The sequence below is a fragment of the Rhinatrema bivittatum genome, chromosome 9, assembly GCF_901001135.1.
Source record: "Rhinatrema bivittatum chromosome 9, aRhiBiv1.1, whole genome shotgun sequence".
NCBI classification, from domain to species: domain Eukaryota; kingdom Metazoa; phylum Chordata; class Amphibia; order Gymnophiona; family Rhinatrematidae; genus Rhinatrema; species Rhinatrema bivittatum.
The window spans coordinates 173,969,317-173,985,832 of NC_042623.1; the positions used below are offsets into that span (position 1 = coordinate 173,969,317).

General features: G+C 41.1%; 1 protein-coding gene across 4 annotated transcripts in view; it reads left to right on the top strand.

The window, feature by feature from the left end:
• VEPH1 (ventricular zone expressed PH domain containing 1) overlaps positions 1 to 16,516 on the top strand; it is a 371,196-nt gene that overhangs the window by 318,096 nt on the left and 36,584 nt on the right. The gene's annotated exons all lie outside the window — the stretch shown is intronic.

Sequence of the window (16,516 nt, forward strand, 5' to 3'; positions counted from 1 at the left end):
CACATCTTTGACTAATCTGTTACTGACACATGGAAGAGGGGGTATATTCCTTTTGGGGGACTTTAACTGCGTGCATGACCCTTTAATAGACAGATCATCTTTCACGCAGGATATGGCCCGACCATGCCACAAATCAAGTATTAGCCACCTGTGTCGAGATCTCCAGATCATGGACTTTTGGAGAGTCCTTAATAGTGATGCCCGTGATTATACACATGTCTCTAAGGCTCATGGCACCCTTTCAAGGATTGATTACATTTTGGGTTCCACTTCTCTGTTTCACCAAATCACGTCCGCTACTATAGGACCTGCGGGGGTTTCGGACCATGCATTAATTTGGGTGGATGTTGGTTGGGAAGACAGTCTGCCTCCCCATAGGTGGTGGCGGTTTCCGTCGTACTTGAAGGATGACATCCCTTTTCAACAATACTTACAGAGCAAGTGGGTTCAATATCAAGAACTCAATGACCAACATAAATCGGATTCCACTCTATTTTGGGAGACTGGCAAGGCAGTGATGAGAGGAGAAATCATTTCCTACGTACGTAGTAGGAATAAACGAATACATGCTAAAATCATTTCTTTATCGGCCGATTTACAGAAAGCTAAAGAAGTTATGATCAATCACATGACCACGGCCAATCAGGATACATATCACGCTGTCCTTCACTCCCTCCAGTTCTATCTGCACCAAAAATCCCTGAAAGATTATCAGTTCAGAGAACATATCTATTATAGATATGGTAATAAATCAGGTAAATTATTGGCGAGACTAGTGAAAATGCGGCATAGTAAATCATACATAGAAAGGTTGAAAACCCCACAGGGCACCTGGGCAGTTAATGGAACAGACATCTGTGAAGTGTTAAAAACATTTTATGAAAATCTTTATACTGAGGACAGGATTGGGGGAAGTGCGGAAGAGACCGCTTTTTTTGAACAGGTCACCCTCCCGCAAGTCTCCTCAGTACAGTTGGCCTCTATAAATGCTCCCATCACAGAATCGGAAGTTCGAGCGGCAGTCAAATCCAGTAAGTCCGGTAAAGCCTCAGGTCCCGATGGCTTCTCATATGACTATTACAAAAGTCTGGGAGACCATGCCACGGAAGCGCTCTGTTCATTTTATCAAGGAGCACTCTCGCGAAAGGAATTTCCACCATCGTTTAACCAGGCGTACATAACCATCCTGCCTAAGCCAGGAAAGGATCATACCTTGCCAGCCTCTTACAGACCAATTTCATTACTAAACTGTGATCTTAAGTTATTGGCCAATATTCTAGCAAAACGACTAAGCATGGTGCTGCCCTCTCTGATTTCCCCACACCAAGTTGGGTTTGTTAAGGGGCGAGCTGCCAGTTCCCATATTACCAAATTGATTACGGCTATCGCATTCTGTCAGAAGTCCAAAATCCCATCTATGGCAGTGAGCTTTGACTCAGAAAAAGCATTCGATAGAGTGTCTTGGAAATATCTTTTTTCGGTCCTGGGGAGATACGGATTGCATGGTAACTTAATTACATATATTTCTTTGCTATATCATTCACCCACTTCACATATTTTAGCGAATGGGCATGCTTCTCAGGCTTTCACACCACACCGAGGAGTTCGACAGGGCTGTCCGTTATCCCCTTTATTGTATATCCTGGCAATAGACCCTCTTTTACGCATCATTTTTGAGGACAACACAGTTACAGGCCTTACCCAGGGGGGCCCTACGTTTAAGGTAGCTGCATTCGCAGATGATATTCTCCTCTTTCTCACCCACCCCATAGATTCGCTACCCAAGGTACTAGCCTATCAAGCCTGGTATGGATCCTTTTCGGGTCTTAAAATTAACGCAGATAAGTCTGAGGCCTTGGAGATATGTGGAGACCTTATTACCTCCTGGGGCTCTACTTTTCCATTGAAATGGGCTAATAAATAAATAAAATACTTGGGAGTACACATACCTAGTTCCATTGCCACTATCTATGATACCAATGTAAAACCCCTTTTGCAAAAACTAGAGAAACGAGTCACTAGTTGGCTCTCCCTCCCCCTTTCTATAACGGGGAGGATACACTTATTTAAAATGGTGGAACTTCCTCGGTGGTTATATCTTCTTCAAATGCTCCCTATTTGGCTTAAAGGTCGTGATCTGAGCCTCATAAACAAATACTTACGGTCATTTATCTGGAGAGGAAAGAAGTCCCGATTGGCCTTGAGATTTTTGCAGATTCGTTCGGGTGGTGGAGGATTGGCTTGTCCTAATCTCCGAGATTATAACTTGATGTGTATGATGAGACATATTAGAGACTGGTCGCTTGGTACTGCATACTTTTCTTCTCCTACGTACATCCATGGTTGGTTAAGACATTATTCGTTACCAACTCTTTTACAATTAAAGCCGCACCAAATTCCTCCGGAATGCAAGGGATATTTAATACTCCAAGCTTGCCGCCAAGCATGGTTTTATTTATGTGACAAATTGGGAGTCCCAAGACGTTTCAATTACTTAACAGAGATATGTGATAACCCGCAATTCTTGCCTGGCAGAGGGCCCTCAGTGTTTCAGACATGGGCTCAGCGGGGTCTAGTGCGGGTCTCACAACTTTTCCATACATCGTCAACCACGTTGTACAGTTTCCTGGAGTTACAGGATCAATATGGAATCCCACGGGAGGATTTTTATGCTTATCTACAGCTTAGACATTATATACTGCAGTCTCATTTGAACACGGAACTGTCTTGTCACCAGCCTCTGCTAAAGGTGCTGTTATGCTCACGACCCACAGTGAAGTATTCTTGCTCAATGTTTTCTAAGGTATTATACCCCTATCTAACTCTCACCCCATATGAGGAGGTGTTGCGCAAATGGTCCACTTATCCACTTATTTCGCTAACAGTACCCATGGTTAAGAAATACTTCCTAACAAGTGGAAAAATAACTGAAAATGTTACGTTAAGGGAACTACAATTTAAGTTTATATGGCAATTATATTGTACGAGTGTTACAGCTTTTAAAATGGGGCTTGCAGTCTCCCCTATGTGCTTGAAATGTAACATTACAGAGGGGGATTATTTACATGCTTTTTGGACCTGTAATAAGATCAAGAAGTTTTGGAAGGAGGTTATAGATTACTGTTCGTCGATATTTCACTGTATCCTCCCCTCAGACCCAATGTTATGGCTGTTTGGTTTCTCTAGGGGCATGCGTCTCCCTTTATCACCCGCACAACTCACATTCATTCATAAGGCGGGTCTGGTTGCCAAACACATAATTGTCAGTAACTGGATATCCGTAGATCCTCCCAGCCTCCTGCACTGGAATAGGAAGCTTTTACAGATAGGCACTTTTGAGCATATGACAGCGCAAACTCTGAATGTCCAAAAACGGAAGGTTACTCTGGATACTTGGGCTGCATTTCTGCAGAGTCAACCAAGAGAGGTAGTTCAACACATTGGTCTCTTACAATCACACATTCCACAGTCATAGGTGATGGGTGGTTTATTGAAGACGGCATTAATTGGCATAACATCATACCCTTTTATTTTCCCCTACTATATTTTCTATTTTCTATTTCTATTTTATTTTACTTTTTATTTCAATTTATGTAAATACATTTACTTATCCTTTCTGGGGAATGATGACATGTGTGGGATACATGTATGGGATACGGTATGTAGTAGTGGTAGACTATGGAGGTAGCTTCGGGGGGGAGGGGGGGATCTGAGGGGACGGGAACTGGGAATAAAAGGAGGAGGATTCAAGTGCGATGTATGTTGATCAACTAGTTTCCATTACCCGCTTCAGACAATCTCCTTGTACTAGTATTCTGTATATCTTCCGTTCTCAGACCTATTAATTCCTTCATTAGTTAATGTACATTGGTGGTTTTTTTTTTACGGAGACTGTCTATTGTCTACGGATGCGTTTACATGCTAACTGTTAAATATTATTGGTTGTATACCTTTGAGTCTTCTGCAAAATCAATAAACATATGAAAACAAAAAAAAAACAAAACAAAAAAGGTGAGGTGAAAGAAGCTATTTTAGCCAAAAAAACATCCTTCAAAAACTGGAAGAAGGATCCATCTGAAGAAAATAGGATAAAACATAAGCATTGTCAAGCTAAGTGTAAAACATTGATAAGACAGGCGAAGAGAGAATTTGAAATGAAATTGGCCATAGAGGCAAAAACTCATAATAAAAAGTTTTTTAAATATATCCAAAGCAAGAAACCTGTGAGGGAGTCGGTTGGACCATTAGATGACAGAGGGGTTAAAGGGGCTCTTAGGGAAGATAAGGCAATGCAGAAAGACTAAATTAATTCTTTGCCTCCGTGTTTACAAATGAGGATGTTGGGGAGATACCAGTTCCGGAGATGGTTTTCAGGGGTGATGAGTCAGATGAACTGAACGAAATCACTGTGAACCTGGAAGATGTAGTAGGCCAGATTGACAAACTAAAGAGTAGCAAATCACCTGGACTGGATGGTATGCATCCTAGGGTTCTGAAGGAACTAAAAAATAAAATTTCTGATCTATTAGTTAAAATTTGTAACCTATCATTAAAATCATCCATTGTACCTGAAGACTGGAGGGTGGCCAATGTAACCCCAATATTTAAAAAAGGCTCCAGGGGCGATCCAGGTAACTATAGACCAGTGAGCCTGACTTCAGTGCCGGGAAAAATAGTGGAAACTATTCTCAAGAACAAAATTGTAAAGCATATAGAAAGACATGATTTAATGGAACATAGTCAACATGGATTTTCCCAAGGGAAGTCTTGCCTAACAAATCTGCTTCATTTTTTTGAAGGGGTTAATAAACATGTGGATAAAGGTGAACCAGTAGATGTAGTGTATTTGGATTTTCAGAAGGCGTTTGACAAAGTCCCTCATGAAAGGCTTCTACGAAAACTAAAAAGTCATGGGATAGGAGGCGATGTCCTTTTCTGGATTTCAAGCTGGTTAAAAGACAGGAAACAGAGAGTAGGATTAAATGGTCAATTTTCTCAGTGGAAAAGGGTAAACAGTGGAGTGCCTCAGGGATCTGTACTTGGACCGGTGCTTTTCAATATATATATAAATGATCTGGAAAGGAATACGACGAGTGAGGTTATCAAATTTGCAGATGATACAAAATTTTTCAGAGTAGTTAAATCACAAGCAGACTGTGATACATTGCAGGAGGACCTTGCAAGACTTGAAGATTGGGCATCCAAATGGCAGATGAAATTTAATGTGGACAAGTGCAAGGTGTTGCATATAGGGAAAAATAACCGTTGCTGTAGTTACACGATGTTAGGTTCCATATTAGGAGCTACCACCCAGGAAAAAGTTCTAGGCATCATAGTGGATAATACTTTAAAATCGTCAGCTCAGTGTGCTGCAGCAGTCAAAAAAGCAAATAGAATGTTAGGAATTATTAGGAAGGGAATGGTTAATAGAACTGAAAATGTCATAATGCCTCTATATCGCTCCATGGTGAGACCACACCTTGAATACTGCGTACAATTCTGGTCGCCGCATCTCAAAAAAGATATAGTTGCGATGGAGAAGGTACAGAGAAGGGCAACCAAAATGATAAAGGGGATGGAACAGCTTCCCTATGAGGAAAGGCTGAAGAGATTAGGGCTGTTCAGCTTGGAGAAGAGACGGCTGAGGAGGGATATGATAGAGGTCTTTAAGAACACGAGAGGTCTTGAACGAGTAGATGTGACTTGGTTATTTTCACTTTCGAATAATAGAAGGACTAGGGGGCATTCCATGAAGTTAGCAAGTAGCACATTTAAGACTAATCGGAGAAAATTCTTTTTCACTCAACGCACAATAAAGCTCTGGAATTTGTTGCCAGAGGATGTGGTTAGTGCAGTTAGTGTAGCTGGATTCAAAAAAGGTTTGGATAAGTTCTTGGAGGAGAAGTCCATTAATGGCTATTAATCAATTTTACTTAGGGAATAGCCACTGCTATTAATTGCATCAATAGCATGGGATCTTCTTAGTGTTTGGGTAATTGCCAGGTTCTTGTGGCCTGGTTTTGGCCTCTGTTGGAAACAGGATGCTGGGCTTGATGGACCCTTGGTCTGACCCAGCATGGCAATTTCTTATGTTCTTAAAAGAGCCACTCTGCATGCAGTACAAAACTGGAGAAATGGAAAGAGAAATATAGCACTTACCATTGTCCCAAGATCTGCAATAATGCACACAAACTAACCCGCACAAAGTTACACCTGTATAATGGAACACACTCAAACAGTAACAACCCAACTATGAAAAGGCAACACTACAAATATTTAACCAGGCCCTAAACACCAATATACCTTCTATTAGGAAAACAGAACAAGCCAAGCTACACAGAAATTACAAGCTTGCAGAATACTCTTACCTGGGTCACACACACAGAACACAGACAGACTGGCACCAAATACAGAATATAGTGACCATAAAGCTAATGTTTTTGTTTTTCCATTGTTGCACTGCATTCGCTCAGTCTGGTGTCTTGCTGTTTCCAGTTCAGTTTTTGTCTGCACATTTCTATTTATACATTCCTCAAGAAAAATAAATAATAATTCTAAAACTATACTAATAACTAGAATAAATGTTTCAAAACTGATAAACAGAATAACATCCAATCATTAAAAACATAAAAATTATTAAAAATTCTCCAAATACCAATAAAATATTTCAAACAGTAGACACATCACATAATACCCAATAATTAAAATGGCAGTCAAAAATTAACTTATAAAGCCACCTTTATGAATCCTCTCTGGGTTTTGAAACGAGCAGCCTTTACTGGAATCTGGGATTCTTTCATCAAATGCCTCCCGGCTGAAATACAGAAGAGATATGTAGTGGAGGCTTAATATATCCTGTGTTATGTATGTAAAGAGTGAAGTTGTATATTTAAAGTGCTGTCAGTAATGTCTTACAACTAGCAGTACTAATCGTGTGTTTAGTAGTCTCTTGGAGGGGACATTAAGAGGTAATGGGGATAAGGATAGGGGAGGGTTGGGGGATGGGTAGGGACGGGATACAGTGATGTACGAGAATCTGTGGGTTGTTCCAGTTGTTTATTCCTATTACTGTTAAATGTGAAAATCACAATAAAGAAATTTATATAGAAAGCCACCTCCAGCAACTCTCCTCCTCCTTTCCCTTGCAGGCCAATAGCATACAACAGAACTAGCAGTGGCTGAAACTCTGTCCTCATGGTCCTCTTCCATAGGGCCCTTGACCAGTCTGTCTCACACATACAGTTTCTGTCTCTCACATACCAGTTACGTCCCTGACCAGTCTCTCTTTTTCTCACACTCACCAGTCACCTCCCTAAGCAGTCTTTCTCTTTCTCACACATACCAGTCACCTCCATAACCAGTCTCTCTCTTTCTCACACACACCATCACCTCCCTGACCAGTCTCTCTCACACACACACACACCGGTCACCTCCCTGACTAGTCTCTCTTTCATACACACCGATCACCTCCCTGACCAGTCTTCTCTTTCTCTCACACATGTCTTCTTTCTCTTACTTACACTGTCTCAATTACACACATTCTGTCACACACTTACACACATGCTGGCTCACTCTCTCTGTCTCACTCACCCCCCCCCCCCCCCAGCACATGAAGCATCCTGGATCTGCACTGAATGACTGAGAAGGGCAGCTGGTGTGCTGCTATTAAAGCAGAGTTGTAATAGGCTGGAACTGCAGCAGGAGTGACTCCTCCCGGTCCCACAGCGCTAAGGCGGCAGCACTCAGCTGTTTTCCTGTGCCGTGATCATTGCAGTACAGAGCAGAGGGGCAGTCAGCTGAGGATGTGGCTGTGGGGATTTCCCTCCTTGTGGCTATTGGGGAAATCCAGTGATCAGCTGACCCCCCCCCCCCCCCCCCCAACTCTGCGGCTCTGAAAGACTGCCTCAGAAAGGAGACAGAATTTCTCCCACAATTGCGGGAGGTGAAGGTAACCTTGGGGCACTTGATCTCTGCAGCAACAACAGCATGGCCCTTTCCTCTTCTCGTGCATCCTGCTGAACATCACTTCTTCTTCTGGGCCGCAGGGGCAGAAAGAAAAGGCCATATTGCTGTTGCCGGCTTCCTTCCAACACTGCTGCTGTTCCTCTCTAGGCTTGAATGTGCTGATAGCCTGGGTAGGCATGGCAGCAGTGTTCCTCAAAAGAATTGTCTGCATCTCACTGGGGTGGAGGAGAGGCAGGGAAGAGGAGCAGGAGACCAGGAAGTGCTTGGCGACACACTGGGTAAGAACCGTTGTACTAAATCTACTCACCTTTTTCCTGCATGTTTATTTACATGTCCAAAAAATTGTAAGACAAGACTTCCCTTTGCAGAAACCATGTTTGACTCTTTCCCAATAAAACATGATTATTTATATGGTCGGTAATTTTGTTTTTAAAAATAGTTTCAGTCTTTTTGTCCAGCGCTGAAGTCAGGCTCAACCAGTCTATGATTTCCCAGATCACCCCAGATTACCTTTTTAAAAATTGGCATCACATTGGCCACTCTCCAGTCTTCTGGTACCCTGGCTGTTTTAAATGATAGGTTGCAAATCACCAGGAACAGGTCTGCAATTTCATTTTTTAGTTCTTTCAGACCTCTGGGATGAATACCATCTGGTCCCAGTGATTTGTTAATCTGTAGTCTGTCAATCTAGATTGTAACGTCCTCCAGTTTCACACTGATTCCATTTAGTCTCTTAGAGTCATCGCTATCAAAAAGTGTTTCCAGTGTGAATATGAATCCAACATCCTCCTTAGTAAAGACAAAGGCAAATAATTGGAAATAGGTGAATGTTGTCCCTCTTCACAAAAGTGGAACCAGAAAGAAGGTTGAAAGCTGCAGTCTGATTGGTCTAATCTAAGTGGTGGAATAATTAATGGAGATTCTACTAAAGGAAAGGACAGTGAAGTACCTAGAATCCAGTGGGTTGCAGAATCCCAGGCAGCCTGGCTTTTATCAGAGGGAGATCGTGTCAAGCAAATCTGGTTGATTTCTTTGATTGGGTGACTAGAGAATTAGATCAAGAGCATGTGCTGAATTTGGTCTACTTAGATTTCAGCAAAGCTTTTCATAATGTCTCATATAGGAGGTACATGAATAAAACGAGCGACCTCATGGTAGGCCCCAAGGTGATGGGCTGGATCTGAAACTGGTTGAGTGATTGACCACAAATGGATTTTACTCTGAAGCAAGAAAGGTGATTAATGGAGTGCCTAAAAATCATTCCTGGAGCCAGTACTATTCAATATCTTTGTGAGCAACATTGCAGAAGGTCTAGAAGGGAAAATGTGCATTTTTTTTTTAATGATGCTAAGATCTGCAGCAGAGTGGACACCCCTACAGAGGAAATGAGAAATGATTTAAGAAAGTTTGAAAAAATGGTTGATTGCTTGGCAACTTAGTTTCAATACCAAAAATATTGCAGTTCTGCATTTTGGGTACAGAAATCCAAGGGAGTGATACAAGATAAGGGGTGAGATGCTGAAGTCCATGGAACAGGAAAAAGACCTCATGGTGATTATATCCAACGATTTCAAGATAGGAAAGTGTGCGACAAGGTGGTGGCCTGAGCTGGAGGGATGTTAGGGTACATAAGAAAAGGTATAACTAATAGAAAAGAAGAAGTGATTATGTTGTTGTACAAGTCATTAATGAGATCTCACCTGAAATATTGCATTCACTTCTGGAGGTGAGACAGGCAAGATATGATGGCAACATCAAATATGTGAAAAGCATTAATAATGCACAAGAAATTAAGAACATGCCATACTGGGTCAGACCAAGGGTCCATCAAGCTCAGTATCCTGTTTCCAACAGTGGCCAATCCAGGCTATAAGAACCTGGCAAGTACCCAAAAACTAAGTCTATTCCATGTTAACGTTGCTAGTAATAGCAGTGGCTATTTTCTAAGTCAACTTAATTAATAGCAGGTAATGGACTTCTCCTCCAAGAACTTATCCAATCCTTTTTTAAACACAGCTATACTAACTGCACTAACCACATCCTCTGGCAACAAATTCCAGAGTTTAATTGTGCGTTGAATAAAAAAAAACTTTCTCCGATTAGTTTTAAATGTGCCCCATGCTAACTTCATGGAGTGCCCCCTAGTCTTTCTATTTTCCGAAAGAGTAAATAACCGATTCACATCTACCCGTTCTAAACCTCTCATGATTTTAAACACCTCTATCATATCCCCCCTCAGCCATCTCTTCTCCAAGCTGTGAAAAGGGGAGCTGTTCCATTCCCCTTATCATTTTGGTCACCCTTCTCTGTACCTTCCCCATCGCAAATATATCTTTTTTGAGATGCGGGGACCAGAATTGTACACAGTATTCAAGGTGCGGTCTCACCATGGAGCGATACAGAGGCATTATGACATTTTCCGTTTTATTCACCATGCCCTTTATAATAATTCCCAACATTTTGTTTGCTTTTTTGACTGCCGCAGCACACTGAACCGACGATTTCAATGTGTTATCCACTATGACTCCTAGATCTCTTTCTTGGGTTGTAGCACCTAATATGGAACCTAACATTGTGTAACTATAGCATGGGTTATTTTTCCCTATATGCATCACCTTGCACTTATCCATATTAAATTTCATCTGCCATTTTGATGCCCAATTTTCCAGTCTCACAAGGTCTTCCTGCAATTTATCACAATCTGCTTGTGATTTAACTACTCTGAACAATTTTGTATTATCTGCAAATTTGATTATCTCACTCGTCGTATTTCTTTCTAGATCATTTATAAATATATTGAAAAGTAAGGGTCCCAATACAGATCCCTGAGGCACTCCACTGCCCACTCCCTTCCACTGAGAAAATTGTCCATTTAATCCTACTCTCTGTTTCCTGTCTTTTAGCCAGTTTGCAGTCCACGAAAGGACATCGCCACCTATCCCATGACTTTTTACTTTTCCTAGAAGCCTCTCAAGAGGAACTTTGTCAAACGCCTTCTGAAAATCCAAGTATACTACATCTACCGGTTCACCTTTATCCACATGTTTATTAACTCCTTCAAAAAAGTGAAGCAGATTTATGAGGCAAGAGTTGCCTTGGGTAAAGCCATGCTGACTTTGTTCCATTAAACCATGTCTTTCTATATGTTCTGTGATTTTGATGTTTAGTACACTTTCCACTATTTTTCCTGGCACTGAAGTCAGGCTAACCGGTCTGTAGTTTCCTGGATCGCCCCTGGAGCCCTTTTTAAATATTGGGGTTACATTAGCTATCCTCTAGTCTTCGGGTACAATGGATGATTTTAATGATAGGTTACAAATTTTTACTAATAGGTCTGAAATTTCATTTTTGAGTCCCTTCAGAACTCTAGGGTATATACCATCCGGTCCAGGTGATTTTCTACTCTTCAGTTTGTCAGTCAGGTCTACCATATCTTCTAGGTTCACCGTGATTTGATTCAGTCCATCTGAATCTTTACCCATGAAAACCTTCTCCAGTACTGGTATCTCCCCAACATCCTCTTCACTAAACACCGAAGCAAAGGATTCACTTAATCTTTCCACGATGGCCTTATCTTCTCTAAGTGCCCCTTTAACCCCTCGATCATCTAACGGTCCAACTGACTCCCTCACAGACTTTCTGCTTCAGATATATTTTTAAAAGTTTTTACTGTGAGTTTTTGCCTCTATGGCCCTAGAACAAAGGGGGTCATGATCTGACACTCCAAAGGGGTTAAACTAAGAAGCAAAGTCAGGAAATATTTTTCTACAATAAGAGTGATGGAATGCCCTCCAGGGGTGGGTGGTGGCTAAACCTGTAACGGAGTTTAAAAGGGTCTTGGATAAACACAGGGGACCATTAATTGCTAAAAGTGGAGAGAGTAGAAAACATGACCTAGTTGCATGTGTTGTAGCACTGATTCAATGATGAATGTTGGGGCCACTAGAATAAATCATAAAGTGGTTAATATGAAATGTTAGAAGTTCTAGCAGAAAAACAGGCAACTGCATGGTCAGGTTTGTTTAGCTGGCTCTGATAGTAGAACTGACTACTGGTTCCGTCTAGCAAGCTGCAAGTTCTGTAATATCATGAAATCCTAGTGAGCCTGTCTGTCGGGCTATACAGGGGACCTAGGAGGCTGACTAGTAATGATAAGTAATTAAATCGGGCTATGTCAAAAGAATCAAACTAGCAGCTGGATCTATCTGGCAAGCTGCAACTTCTGTAACAACTAAAAGTCCTAGTAGAAATGCAGGCACTCTTGTAGCCAGATCTGTTTGGCAGATTAGGAAAGAGACCTAGGAGGCTGTGCATTCAGGGAGCAGTCATGCTTTCATTACTGGTTAATTAAATTATTTCAGAACTTTAGGGTTAGACTTGGATAAAGTGGGTCCTAGAGAGAACTAAATGGGGATCTTGTATGCTCTTTTATCCAAGATGATAGAGGACAAAAGACAAAAAAAGACTGTCCTGGATAAGGAGACATCTGTGGCTGACAGCAGGGGTGTATCCTTAGTGTGGACAGAATAACTGGGCAGACTGGATGGGCCAGATGGTCTTTTATGGCCATTATTTACTCTATTACTATGTTACATATCCCCATCTGTTTGACCTATTATTATAAGTAGTCACATGTCAGATGTCTGACCAAATGATGGCTATAAGTGTTAACATGTGAAACCATTTGATCTCTGGCAAAATTGTAATGTAACTTAGAACAGAAAAGTCCCTATCATAGCTTTGTATGACAGTTGTATTCCATTAGTTTTGCCCCATATAGGATGAAAAACTTACTAAAACAAAGTACCATTCTTCACGCCAATCTGGAAATCTCAGATTTAGAGAAACCCATAGTCAAGAGAGCCTGAAAAAAAGAGAAATGTATTTCTGGCAACAGTATAAAAAAAACCCCCCAAAAAAAAACCCAAACAAAAAAACACAACTTATTTCGAAAGACTACAGACAGAATAGCAGATTACAGTAAGGCCTGGAGCAGGATCATATCGCAAATGTTACTGATAAAGTAATAAGAGCCCAGCAGAGACAACATGAATGCAAGGATATGAGAAGTTTCTTTACGGATCGTTACCCTCCGTCAGATAAGGCATGAGACCACCAGATGCTGCTCTACGGGGGAGGAGGGAGCCATGCCCAAGAAAACTTTTTCCAACGAACCAGAAAATTTTCAGTTAGACTTGTGAAAATAAAACATTGCACGGTATCGGACTAGGTGCAGTGTGGAGGTGGGAGATAGAGAACCGGGGAAAGAAATCCCAAGGTTAGTATGAAGCACGGTTCACGGTGCCAGATTGCAACCCCTAAACCTGGATGAGCTGGAGGCAGACAGGAGCAGGATGAGGCTGGTGTGATTGTGTTTTGCCTAAGGTCTTGATGAATATTTGATTACTTCAAGGTTAGGTTTGTGCCTCTCACAAGATGGCACTGCTGTTAGGAAATATTTTATCTAAGTTTGTGGTCCTTGAAGTTTATTGCAGAGGTGTTCCTGGGTACGTTCACCAGGATACCGATCCAACGCCTTTCTTTTTAGAAAGAAAGGACACGTACGGCGGACAATAGCTGAGAGCATTGAGTCAAAGCCAAATGAAGTCTCAAAAGTTGTATAGTCTGTGAAAACCTTTTTTTTTTGGTGAATGGAATTTTGGGGGTTTTTTTCTTTTACTTTTTATATGTGTATATGTATGTGGATAGGGAATTGGTTCCAATTTTGGAACATGCCAACTTTATTTGTCCCAGAAGACATAACATAACTCCACAGGTAATCAAGAGTTCCTCAGAGTAAAAACTAGAATCCACACTAAATTTAAAAAGTAAAAATTCATTGATTATTTGTTTCTATGACAATAGATTTTCCTGATTGATCCTTCTTTTTTTTTTTTAATGTGGCCCTTTTATGAAATATGCTGTTTTTCAATTTTCGTTTCTAAGTTGATTAATTCCTATCAATTTTTAATTTGGTAAGTGGGGGCAAATTTAATTAGTGCATGCATCTCCTGTCAAATGGATATCCTATGGATTTAATGCAGAGATTTAGAAAAAAACTGCTTTATTGTGGTGTGCAAGTCCCGCCTCAAACAGCTTGCTGCAAGAATGGGCAACTCCAGGCCTCAAGAGCCACAAACTGGTCAGGATTTCAGGATATCTCTAATATATATGCATGGGTGAGATTTACATATACGTACATTCCTTCAATATATGTAAATCTATCTTAAGCATATTTATTGTGGATATCCTGAAAAACAGACCTGCTTGTGGCTCCCCAGGACCAGAATTGCCCACCCTGGCCTACTGTTTCAAATGTTACATTAAGCAGGGCTTTACATTGCTGAGATCTTTCAGTTTGTCACTGGTGCATAGAGCAAGCAACATAAAGTGCAGTAGCAATATAACCTCCTCTCATTTTGCACTAAGATTGGTGCATCGCTGATTTTGTGGGTCAGGGGTAGGCAACGTTGGTCCTCAAGTGCCGTCAGCTGGTTGGGATTTCAAGATATCCACAGTGAATATTCATGAGATGCATTTGCATGCACCTTCTGTGCTGCAGGAAAATGCATCTCATGCACATTCATTATGGATATCCTGAAAACCCAACGGGTTTGTGGCACTCAAGGACTGGAGTTGCCTGCACCTGTTGTAGGTCGTTCAGTTCCATGACAAACTGAACTCTAATTTCAGTTTATCCCTATTAGCAGGCCTATGGCTAAAAAAAGAGAAGAAATCTATGGAGAGTCTCCAGGTGAGATGGGGGAGCTCCCTGGAGTTTCCATTTCAGTTTAACCATATTCACAATCAGAGAAAGGGACATACAAAAGACAATTCCTTCAGCAGAACAGAGCTCCACTGCAGCATTCTCTCAAGAATTGTCTTTTGTTTGTCCCTTTCTCTGATTGTCAATATGGTTAAACTGAAATGGAAACTCCAGGGAGCTCCCCCATCTTACCTGGAGACTCTCCATTTGTGACAGAATCCATTGTGCAGCTCCCGCAATCCATCCTCATTTCATTGGAGGCTTGTTCTATTGCCAAGGAGATCAAGGGAGTGGTGCAGCAGCTGGAAAGTGACACAGAGGATTGCTCAGCCTTGATGTTAGAGCTTTTCCTTCTCTAGCGTTCCCAGAGGTGGCTTCATCATTGGATGTGTTAGTGTCGGCCCGAGGGGTATGAGAGAATGCGCTGGAGGACTGCGATGCCTAGACCATCTCACTGTGGCAGTTTGCAAGGGAGACAGAGCAGAATATTTAACCTGAGTAGATGGGAGGAAGCCAGAGATGTCTGGAAGATGAGAGGGATTGCTGAATCGTGGTGCTTTTCCCCAGGATGTCACATTTCCCTTCCCCCCTTGAAGATATTACTGCTGCTGCTCTGGCTGATAGATCTCCCATTCCTAAACCATCACCCATCACGCTTTTTATGGACTGTTCTGTCTTCCCTGGAACAATCTGTTTCTTCTTTAGTTGCTATTTTTAATAATACCTGTAGCTGGATACAGACTCAGGAAGTCCTTTTGTCTGCTCAATGGAGAAGATAGAGAATCCGGAAAGATCTACGGGTCAGCTATCACTGGTGCAATTAAGTCTGGTGTAAGACAAGATGATAGTCCATCACAGAATTGAGATCTTGGAAATGTTGTGAGATATTCAAATCTTTGAGTGGATTTTCCTATGATATCTTGATTTCTCCCATTGAGTTAATTAGGTCCTATATGAGGGAAGTTCTCAATGGTTCTCAAAAGGTATTGCTTCCAATTAGTAAGGCTTTTTTTTTTCTAGCTTTTGGAAAAGAGGTTGTGATTAATCAGGTTGGGTGAGAATAGACAAAACAAATTGATATCAAATTAAATTTAACTGAGATATTAGAATCTGTGGTGGTGGATGAAATGCATAGGGCCACATTGCTTGTGACTTTAGCATTCTCACAGAATCGTGATTCGTTCTTTCGTCTGTATTACTGGCAATCTCAGTCTTTATTTATGACCATAAAGTACGGATTTTTCTGGATTTATGTAGCTCCACATAGACGCATAGGAAGAAATGTCTGTCTGTGCATTAGGAAGTTTGGGATATGGGAACGAGTTTCTTTATAAGTTTTCTTTGCATATTTTTGTTGATATTAAATACTATGGAATATATCTTTTTTGAACGCTCTCAATTACCTTTCTTTTTATTTTATTTAAAACGTTCTTTTTTAGAGTCAAAAAAAGCCTGCAAGGATAGGCCTTTGCTGCCTTCCTCTTTTCCATGCTGTGTTTGTAGTGGCTATTTGTTGTGGGTTGCGATTCTCTCTAGCTCTAAATTTGGTTTATAGGGAGCAGGATCCTCTTTATTTTTCCCTTTTTTTTTTCCCACCATGACTTTCCTTGGCTTCCCCCTTTCTATGTATTCATGTAAAAATATGCTTTTTTATTGTTGTCTTTGTTGTATTTTCCATGAAGACTATTTTATTTGCAAGTGGATACTTGTGTGTAATTTATAATGCATTAAATAAAAAGTAAAAAAAAAAAAAAACCAGAGAGAGAAAAAGATGAGGGAAGTGCA